Source organism: Meleagris gallopavo, chromosome 4, assembly GCF_905368555.1.
Source record: "Meleagris gallopavo chromosome 4, MGAL_WU_HG_1.1, whole genome shotgun sequence".
In the NCBI taxonomy this organism is placed as follows: domain Eukaryota; kingdom Metazoa; phylum Chordata; class Aves; order Galliformes; family Phasianidae; genus Meleagris; species Meleagris gallopavo.
The window spans coordinates 65,742-77,306 of NC_139407.1; positions in this window are offsets into that span (position 1 = coordinate 65,742).

Below are 11,565 nucleotides of genomic sequence, written 5' to 3' on the forward strand. Positions count from 1 at the left end.
GGCCTGAGAGTCCAGAGACTTCCCCACAGGTCCCCTGAGAAACCAGACAAGGTAGACAGCTGCTTAATGTTCTCTATCTCCAAGACAGCTATACTGAAAGCCCACCACTACATTTCTGGGTTCTTGAAGTACCCTGTCCTGAGGTAAACTGTACTAAGGATGCATGGAGCCTCTGTGCCAGTAGTAAAGGGATGTTTTTGCCCCTCATTTCTGGTTAGGCTTACTTCGGCCTACAATACTGTTAACTCTTGGGATCCCCCTGTCACTCCAGAAATACAGATGGGTTCTACCCCTTGATGGCCTTGAGACATAGTATTCAGAGGTAGGCGTAATGCATTCTGCATGTAGCCAAGGCGAAGGGCAAACTGCTCCTTTCCGATGTGCGCTCAGGAGCCCGCTCACTCGTCGGAGAAAAGCAGCCGGCTGAAGTGGCCCGTTCTCGGCAAGCGAGAAACACGAGACCGCTGCTGACGGCTGAAAGCGGAGTTCGGGGAGAAACGCGATTTCTCGGCCAGCTACGGCAAAGTCTCCGGAGCGGATCAGCGCGAATGCCGCTTTCTACGCGTGAGAGCGAAGGAGTGCGATTCCGATGCCGACAAGTGCGAATTCAGCCTCCTGCACTACCTGCGAGTGGGGGTTTTTTCTCCGCAGTCCTGAAAGCATCTCTCCCCACTTTCTGAAACGCTCTCCCTGAGAGCACTACAGCTGTCGCTCCTCGAACTTGCAAATGCCTTATTAGAGAGGGTTTTCCCTTCCACTCTTTTCCTGTCTGAATGCAGATGTGTAGCAGTGGAAAACCTGACTAGAATGAATTGTGGCTCGAAATAAAGGCAGAGACATAGTATTCAGAGGTAGGCGTAGTGCATTCTGCATGTAGCCAAGGCGAAGTGCAAACCGCTCCTTTCCGATGCGCGCACAGGAGCCCGCTCATCCGTCGTAGAAAAGCAGCCGGCTGAAGTGGCCCGTTCTCGGCAAGCGAGAAACACGAGACGGCTGCTGACGGCTGAAAGCGGAGTTCGGGGAGAAACGCGATTTCTCGGCCAGCTACGGCAAAGTCTCCGGAGCGGTTCAGCGCGAATGCCGCTTTCTACGCGTGAGAGCGAAGGAGTGCGATTCCGATGCTGACAAGTGCGAATTCAGCCTCCTGCACTACCTGCGAGTGGGGTTTTTTTTTCCGCAGTCCTGAAAGGATCTCTCCCCACTTTCTGAAACGCTCTCCCTGAGAGCACTACAGCTGTCGCTCCTCGAACTTGCAAATGCCTTATTAGAGAGGGTTTTCCCTTCCACTCTTTTCCTGTCTGAATGCAGATGTGTAGCAGTGGAAAACCTGACTAGAATGAATTGTGGATCGAAAGTAAGGCAGAGACAAAGTATTCAGAGGTAGGCGTAGTGCATTCTGCATGTAGGCAAGGCGAAGGGCAAACCGCTCCTTTCCGATGCGCGCACAGGAGCCCGCTCACTCGTCGGAGAAAAGCAGCCGGCTGAAGTGGCCCGTTCTCGGCAAGCGAGAAACACGAGACCGCTGCTGACGGCTGAAAGCGGCGTTCGGGGAGAAACGCGATTTCTCGGCCTACTACGGCAAAATCTCCGGAGCGTTTCAGCGCGAATGCCGCTTTCTACGCGAGAGAGCGAAGGAGTGCGATTCCGATGCGACAAGTGCGAATTCAGCCTCTTGCACTACCTGCGAGTGGGGGGTTTTTCTCCGCAGTCCTGAAAGCATCTCTCCCCACTTTCTGAAACGCTCTCCCTGAGAGCACTACAGCTGTCGCTCCTCGAACTTGCAAATGCCTTATTAGAGAGGGTTTTCCCTTCCACTCTTTTCCTGTCTGAATGCAGATGTGTAGCAGTGGAAAACCTCACTAGAATGAATTGTCTCTCGAAAGAAAAGTATAGACGCATCATTCCTTCATCCGGAAAAAAAGCCTACCAGATTGGGTGTATTGTAATAGACTGAATTTGGACGTTCTCGGCATTGGATTGGCACTACTTCGCTCTCATGCGTAGAAAGTGCCACTCGCGTTGGACCGCTACTCCGATTTCTCAGTGGCTGGAATATGGGACATAGTCGCTGCGCAAGAAGTGCATTGAACTTCATTTGTACTGACCATACCTTTTCGAGTGCGATTCCCATGACCTCCACCTTACAATCACAAAAATCATATGAATCAGAAATATCACTTTACCATCCAGAAATACCAGTCTATTTACAACGAGAAAAAGGAGTTCCCTGCAAAAGAGATGTCATTTCACATCAGAAATATCCTCCTTCTCCCAAAAAAAGACATTTTCTCCAAGAAATTTTTGTTTTCTCCCAGAGAGATGAAATTATTTATGAAAGACCAGCTTTCTGTGTAATTGTGATGGAAAAGACCGACTATTTGTGCATGACAAGCTGGAATTTCTGAAAGAAAACGCCACGTAAGTGCAAAACTCTGTGAGAAAATGACAGATATTCAGCTATAAATTGTTTATCTGCGAGAAAATGCCCTATTTCTGGGAGCAAATGTCATCGTGCGGAGCGTCATGTAGTATATGAGGGAGGAAATGGGAGGCATTCCGAAGCAAAGGGGCATTTCTGGGAGAAAATGTCTTACTTTGAGGGGGAAAAGGTCATCTACCTGTGAGCAAGCTGATGTTTCTGGGAGAAAATGCCCCCATTTGCGGGACAGAAATGGTACTTCTGGTTGAAAGTGCCACATATTGGTGAGGAAAGTGGTGTTTCTGAGGGAAAATGCCATCTCTTTGGGATACAAACGGTATTTCTGAAATCAAATGCCCCAAAGTCTGAGAGTATCATAGTATGAAAGTATCGTAATGCGGAGTGTCGTGTAGTCTATTTGGGAGGAAGTGGGAGGTATTTCTAAGAGTGGCGGTATTTCTGGGAGCAAATGTCCTATTGAGGGAAGAAAACGCCCGATGTGGAGAAGAAATCTAGTACTTCTTGCCAGAACTGTCATGCAATGTGGAGAAAATATCCTATGGATGGGAGAAAAGTGGTATTTTGGGGAGAAATTGTCCTCTTCTTTGTTGCAAGTGTCCGATTTGGTATTGTCATGTAGTATTTTGGGAAGAAAAGGTCCAATTGTCCAAGTGAAAGGTGGTATTTCTGGGAGAAAAGGACATGTGTGTGGGGGAAAAGTGGGCCATTGTGGGGAAAGAGTGTCTTGTCTTGGAGAGCACGTTGGCATTGTTGATGTGAGAACTGGTCCTTTGGGGAGCAAGTAGGGTGTGTGTGGGAGCAAATGTCCTCTTGAGGAGTGTCAAGTAGTATTTTGGAGAGCAAGTGGGAGGTACTTGCCAGAAACGTGCTCTTTCTGGGAGCTAGTAGCACCCTTGGTTGGAAAATGACATCTGTTGGTGAGAAAGCTGGTCTTTTGGGACAAAAAATGCCATCTTTTGAAAAATCAGCTGGTATTTCCGGGGGTCTATGGCACATCTTTGGAGAAACCTGGTCTATGTGGGAGCAAAGGCGGTCTATTTGGGAGCCAACTGGTCTATGTGGGAGAAGATGCCATCTTCACTGGAGCAAGTGTGACAGTGGGGAGCGTCAAGTAGTCTGATTGGGATGAAATGTGAGGTATATGTAAGAGTGCTGGTATTTCTTGGAGCAAATGTCTTGTTTTGAAGGGAAAAGGTCCTGTTGTGGGGGCAGAAGCTGGTATTTTGGGGAGAAAATGCCCTGTTGCTGGGAGTAAGTGTGGTATTGAGGAGTGTCAAGTAGTATTTGTGTTAGAAAATAGGAGGTACGTGTAAGAGTGCTGGTATTTCGGAGAGCAAATGTCTTGTTCTGGGGGGGAAGCGTTCACATATGTGTGAGAGAAGTGTGTGTCTTGGAGCAAATGGTCGAAACAGATCATGTATTCGCGAGACTGCTGGTGTTTCTGGGAGTTAGGGTTAGGCTTAGGGTTAGGGTTAGGGATAGGTTAGGGTAAGGTTTTTTTTTTTTTTAATCAGAAAGTACCCCTTTTTCTCCCACAAATACCTGTATTACACGAAAATACCCCTTATTCTCCCACAAATACCTCTTTTTTCACAAAAATACCCCTTTTTCTCCCACATACATCTGGTTTTCCACGAAAATACCCTTTTTCTTCCACAAATCTCTTTCTACATGAAAATACCCCTTTTTCTCACACAAATACTTTAACACGAAAATACCCCTTTTCCTCCCAGAAATCCCTGTTTTTCCATGAAAATAATTCTTTTTCTCCCAGAAATCCCTGTTTTTACACGAAAATACCCCTTTTCTCCCACAAATAGTTGTTTTTACAAAAAATACTCCCTTTTCTCCCAGAAATACTTGTTTTTACACAAAAATACCCCTTTTTCTCCCTGAAATAACGTGTACACGAAAATACCTCTTTTTCTCCTAAAAATACCTTGTTTTAGCCGAAAATACCCCTTTTTCTCCCAGAAATACCTGTTTCTACAAGAAAATATCCCTTTTTCTTCCAGAAATACCTGTTTTTACTCGAAAATACCCCTTTTTCTCTCACCAATACCTATTTTTACACAAAAACTTTGCTCTGGGGTGGACCAAGGATTTTCAAGGTATTGAAAATTGAGTATTATCGCCCTGTACCAGCAAAAAACCACCTGGGGAAATGGAGCCTGTAAATCATTCTCCCTGTTGTTTCCCCTGATATCGGAGATGGATTCCAAAATCCCCCCTGCATTCTGTATGGCCATAGGTAACCATACAGCTTGTCTCTCAAGACAGAATGTGAGGGCTACCAGGCCTATAGGGAATTTCTCACTATGCAGTGAAACCTTGGATGTTATGAAAGATTTAGAAGGGGACTATTCAAGGCTGGCAATCCACAGAGCGGATCTCTGATGGTATTGCGGTGGGAAGATCTTATGTCCATTCTCCCATCTAATTGGGAGGTACCTGTGCTGGCTCTACTGTTCACTCTGGCATTCGAGAAGGATCTGTCACACATTTGCAAAAGGAACAGAAGGAGCCTAGGAACCCCATTTGGTGATGATACAATATATATTGACTCAATTGGGATGCCCAGAGGTGTCCCTGATGAGTTTAAGGCTAGAAATCAAATTGCTGCAGGATTTGAATCTCTATTCTGGTGGGTGACAATTAACAAAAATGTAGGTTGGATAAACTACATCTATTATAATGAGCAGCGATTTATAAACTATACAAAGGAGGCAATAAAGGGATTTGCAGAGCAATTGGATGCTACAAGCAGGATGGCCTGGGAGAACAGGATTGCCCTAGACACAATAGTAGCTGAAAAAGGGGGTATGTGCATAATGTTGGGCACTCATTGTTGTACTTTTATCCCAAATAACACAGCCCCGGATGACACAACAACTAGAGCATTACAGGGGCTTACTATTCTTGCCAGTGAATTAGCCGAAAACTCAGGAATAGAGGATAGGGAATATCTGCTTATGCTGCTATGGGGATCCCACATACTATAAAAACAGATAATGGACCTGCATATACTTCTAAGGCCACTAGAACTTTTCTCTAAGAATGGGAGGCTAGATATATTACAGGCATTCCTCATTCTCCCACTGGACAAGCTATCATTGAGCATACTCATCAAATATTGAAATCCATTCTTAATGAACAAAAAAGGGGGAATATGGGAGACACACCACAAGAAAGATTACGTAGGGCTTTGCTTGTGCTGAATTTTTTGAATCACGATCATACAGATACAACTCGTGTGGATCGTCATTTTGGGGCCTCCCCAGTGCTCAAGGAATGGCCAATGGTCAATGTTTGGAATAAGGCCACAGGGCATTGGAAAGGTCCTTACCACTGAAAACTTGGGGTCGTGGATATGCTTGTGTTTCCACAGGGACTGGCCCTAAGTGGGTTCCAGCACGACACGTTTGGCCTCATCTCAAGGCAGAAAATAGCATCCAGCCCTTATAATGACTGGGATTGTGTGCTCCTTACTTATTGGTATTGCTTTGTTACTTGTTGTATTGCAAATAGCAACGTTAGTAATGGTATGATATAGTGGGTGACTTTCCTGTGTTATCAATGCAGTCTCAAGAATTAGAATTATTAGGCATTATCTGGGTTCTTGTGTGCTTCTCCTATTTTCGTAGTAAATCAAATGTGAATTTGATCGTGCTCGATCAACCTGGTGGCCTTCTATGATGTTGTCACATGCTGGGTGGATGGGGGAAGAGCGGTAGATGTAGTCTACCTTGATTTTAGAAAGGCATTTGATACTGTCTCCCACGACATCCTTATAACAAAGCTGAGGAAGTGTGGGATAGACGAGTGGACAGTGAGGTGGGTTGAGAACTGGCTGACTGGCAGAGCGCAGAGGGTCGTCGTTGGTGGTGCAGAATCTGGCTGGAGACCTGTAACCAGTGGTGTCCCCCAGGGGTCTGTGCTGGGTCCGGTCTTGTTCAGCATCTTCATCAATGACCTTGATGAGCGGATAGTGGCCACCCTCAGCAAGTTTGCTGATGATACGAAGTTGGGAGGATTGACTGACACGCCTGAAGGCTGTGCTGCCATTCAGCGAGACCTGGACAAGCTGGAGAGCTGGGCAGTAAGAAACCGGATGAGGTTCAACAAAAGCAAGTGTAGGGTCTTACACCTAGGGAGGAATAATTGCATGCACCAATACAGGCTGGGGGATGAGCTGCTGGAGAGGAGCTCTGCAGAGAGGGACCTGGGCGTCCTGGTGGACGACAGGTTGGCCATGAGCCAGCAGTGTGCCCTCGTGGCCAAAAAGGCCAATGGCATTCAGGGGTGCATTAAGAAGAGCGTGTCCAGCAGGTCAAGGGAGGTGATCCTCCCCCTCTATCTGCCCTGGTAAGGCCTCATCTGGAGTACTGTGTCCAGTTCTGGGCTCCCCAGTACAAAAAAGACAGGGATCTCTTGGAAAGAGTCCAGCGGAGGGCCACAAAGATGGTGAAGGGCCTGGAGCATCTCCCCTATGAAGAAAGGCTGAGTGAACTGGGTCTGTTTAGCCTTGAGAAAAGAAGACTGAGAGGGGACCTGATCCAGGTTTATAAATATCTGAGGTGTGGCGGCCATAGTGGTGAGGCCAGTCTCTTTTCAGTGGTACGTGGAGACAGGACGAGGGGAAACGGACATCAGCTGCAGCATAGGAAGTTTTGCAGGAATGTGCATAAGAACTTCTTCACGGTGAGGTGACGGAGCACTGGAACAGGCTGCCCAGGGGGGTTGTGGAGTCTCCTTCTCTGGAGATATTCAAGTCTCGCCTGGACGCCTACCTGTGCGACCTGGTGTAGGGAACCTGCTTTGGCAGGGGGGTTGGTCTCGATGATCTCTAGAGGTCCCTTCCAACCCCTACAATTCTGTGATACTGTGATTTTCTGAATTAAACAGCATTTGATGTTATTATTGTGGGATCAATGGGAATAGCTCTTTTAATGTCTTAGTAATGCTTGGTTATGATGCTATCAGCCTATCAATTAGCCTTTTCCTGATTTGCCAAGACAAGACCTGGAAAGGAATCCCAGGCAAAGGGATGACCCTGTATTATAGAACGATTAACTCTCTTTCGTCCCACCAATCAGGCTTTTTAAAATATGATCATGCATCACTTGAGACAAAGGCACACGCTAAGAGAGCTAATCTTGATAATTTATTCTGTTTTGCAAGCAGCTGTTCCACTTGGGCTCTGTATCACACACTGGCCATGCGGATGTGGTGTGCAAATGGAAAATACCCTTTGGACCCCGAGAAGAACAAAAGCAGGAGAGAATTTGTGATGGGTGAGAGAGGAAAGGTGCACTTTGAAGCAGGGGACGCTCTGCTGGCACTGCCTATCACATCCACTGCCAATATGTTCTTTCTCTCTCCTTTTCTGCAGTTTGTTGTTTCTCAAGGGTCGAGTAATAATGCCCCTAGCAGTGCTCTAGCGTTTTTACCCACTAATACTGATTCTATCTGACATGCAACTTCATAAAGTTGTACGGCCATTAATTTTCTATTAGCCCAAAGGCATGGTTGTGAGCACTCTAAAAGCATTTGTTGTACAAATCTTAGTGATGATTCAAAATCAATATATCAGACTATACGAAAGTTCAGGACTTTTTCCTAACTAGTTACAGATTAGCATAGAACAGGACCCTCAAGGATTTATTTCCAGGTTGCAGAAGCATGTGTTTGTTCTTTTTAGTAGGCTAACAGTATTTCTTGTCATTATGCTATGTTTGCCTTGTCTCCTTTCTCACGTTTAGAATACTGTCAATCAAGGCCTTGATTGAGTTATAATGAGTATTTAACTAATATGATTAGTGTTATTATTTTATAGTATAGGAGTAGTTTGCAAAGAAACACAAAAGGGGAAATTGTGGGAATACAAGAAGAACTGTTCAGAGCAGCAGCTGTGGAGCAAGATAAACAGCATGAGAACCAAGGACACCTCTAGAAGAGGAAAGAACGTCTCATAGCTCTGATTGGATAAGCATCTGCATGAACGGTTGAAGAGTGTTTTGTAGAATGCTCTATTGGCATGTTGAAAGGTGGATGGGAAAGTTGTAGGGGTGGAAGGGAAAGGTAGAAAAAGAAAACTTGTGAAGGTATGTAAGTGATGTGAGAACTTGTAATAAACAATTATGATCATTCACACCTGAGTCCGTGCATCAGACACTGCACGTTCCTTCTGGCTTTAGGCTTAGAATGCCCTCTTCCATCTCGGTTTATGCCCACCAAGCCCTCCACCTTCTGGGTTTTGGTCCAGCAAGTCCCCTTCCTTCTGGGTTTTCTGGCCAGCAAGACCCCTTGTGTTTTGCTTTTCTTCCCATCAAGCCTCCTTCCTTCTGGTTTGTGGCCCAGCACTGCCCTCTTCCTTCCGGATTTTGACACAGCAAGCCCTACTCATAGATTTGCACACAGCCAAGACTCTTCCTTCTGCATTTTGACAAAGCAAGCACCCTTCCTTCTGCACTGCATTTCAACGGAGAAGGCCCCTACTGTTGTGGGTTTCAAACCTGCAAGCCTCCTTCCTTCTGGTTTTTGGCACAGGAAGAACTCTCCCTTATGGGTTTTGGGCCTGCAAGCCCACTTCCTTCCCTGTTTTGGGCCAGGATGCCCCCTTCCTTCTGCATTTTGGCCCAGCTTGCCCCATTCCTTCTAGGTTTCAGTCCACCAATCTCCATTCCTCCTGAGTTTCAAATCTGCAAGCCTCCTTCCTTCTGCATTTTGGACCAGGAGTAACTCTCCTTTATGTCCTTCTGGCCAGCAAGCCACCTTTCTTCTGCATTTCAGACTGGCAAGACCCCTTCCTTTGGGATTTCTGCACAGAAAGGCCCGTTCTTTCTGAGTTTCAGCCCAACAAGACCCCTTCATTTTGGTTTGTGATCCAGAAAGTCCCCTTCCTTCTGGGTGAGGGACCAGCAAGCCCCCTTCCATTTGGGTATGGGGACAGCAAGCCCCCTTCCTTCTGCATATCGGACCAGCAAGACCATTACCTTCTGTGTCTTTGTCCAGCAAGCTCCCTGCCTTCTGCATTTTGCACCAGCTAGCCCACTTCCATCTCGCATAGGGCTCAGCAAGCCTGCATCTGTCTGTATTTCAGCATATCAAGCCCCATTCCTTCTGGCTTTGCACTTAGAAAGGCCCCTTCCTTCTGGATTTAAGCCCAGCAAAGATCCTTCCTTCTCAATTTCAGGACAGCAAGACACCTTTCATTTTGCATCTGTGCCCAGCAAGCCTCCCTCCTTCTGGTTTTTGGCCCAGTCTTGCCCTCTTTCTTCTGGATTTTGACCAGAAAGCCCTACTCCTGGATTTATGCACAGCCAGCCCCCTTTCTTCTGCATTTCACTCCCATCAAGCAGCATTCCTTCTTGATTTTGGCACAGCAAGCACCCTTCCTCCTACAATTCAACACAGAAGGCCTCCATCCTTGTGGGTTTCAAACTTGCAAGCCTCCTTTCTTCTAGGTTTCAGCACAGGAAGAATTCTCCCTTATAGCTATCTGGCCAGCACGGCCCCTTCCTTCAGCGTTTTGGACCAGAAAGACCCATTCCTTCATATTTTCAACACATAAAGCACCTTTCCTTCTGGATTACGGCCCAGCAAGCACCCTTCTTTCTGCGTTCCGCACCAGCTTGCCCACTTCCATCTGGCATGGGGCCCAGCAAGTTCCCATTCGTTTGGGTTTCTGCATATCAAACCCTGTTCCTTCTGGCTTTGAGATAAGAATGGGGCTTATGCCCAGCAAGACCTCCTCCTCCTGGTTTTTGGTCCAGCAAGTCCTCCTCCTCCTAGGTTTTTGTCCAGCAAAGCCTCTTCCTTCTGAGCTAGGGCCAGCAAGAACACTTCCTTCTGGGTTTTCTGGCCAGCAAGACCCCTTGCATTTTGTGTTTGCGCCCAGCAAACCTCCTTCCTTTTGGTTTGTGGCCCAGCACTGCCCTCTTCCTTCCGGATTTGGTCACTTTTAGTGGATGTTATAAATTACTTTATTTTTGTTTATAAGAGATGATCTATAGTAGTTGTAGTTTGTCAGCATTTTCCATTACAAGCTTCTAGTTTTGAGTACCATGTAGAGAGTCTCAGCAGGCCCTTAGAAAATCCACTTAGAGGTAAAAGTTATTATTCAGTGAGTGTTTGCTTCTTCTCCCTTGTTGGAATTTGCGACAGTTTTAAACATAAAAATGTGTTCGTGGTCTGAATGTTTTAAGAGACAGAGCCCTTTCACACAAGGGCTGAGCCTGGTCTTATTTTCTTTCCTATATTCCAGTGTACTTCAGAAATAATTCTACTGAAGTAAAAAAGAGTGGTGGTGAGAGAGGAGACTGACTTAGGGTATGTATTGTATATTGCAGACTGTAAGAGATTTGCTTTATTTAGATGAGCAAGGGAAGGGGCTGGGAAGACCACCCACATTACCTAATCCTTGTTGCTGCAGGTCACCATAATTGTGAAATGAGAGCTTACACTGAAATGGGGGCTTGGAGAACACCTGCTGTACACCACAGCCCACACCCCCAGGACATCACCTGCCTGCCTGCCTGTAACAAGTGTAAAAGCAGTAAGACTAAGATGGAAAGTTGCAGTAATCTATGGATGTGGCAGGAGAGTACACGGGCTGACCAGGTTTTGCAGAAAGTTTGCTAGGCAACAGTTTACCAGAAAACCATGTTTTATACAACATAAGGAAAAGGAAAATTTCTGCTGCCTCTTGTCCCACCAAAACAACTCCAACAGGAACAGAACAGACATCCAGCAATTTGATATAAGGGAAAAATCATCTGTGCCTCCTAGCCTGGAGGCAAACTGGCTTAGGCATTATCAGAGGACACGGCAGCTAGTAGATGAGCACTGCTGTGTCCTGCTTTTCTCACATGAGGGTCAGTTCTGACACCGCATATCTGTGAAAGGCTGTGGGGATTAAGAGGCTGTTGCTTGCTCCTGAAGATAGTCAGCAGAAGCCTTGTATTGCATTACACACGATATTTGTTGCACCATAGTTACTTTGGAAGCAGAGAGGAAAAAAGGAGGGGGTCGATGGCTCATCAAAAGTGCTTTTGCTACCCTGGGATATGAATACATGACTCTCATTCATGCAAGTACAAGTTTTGTAAGTACATTTGCAGGTG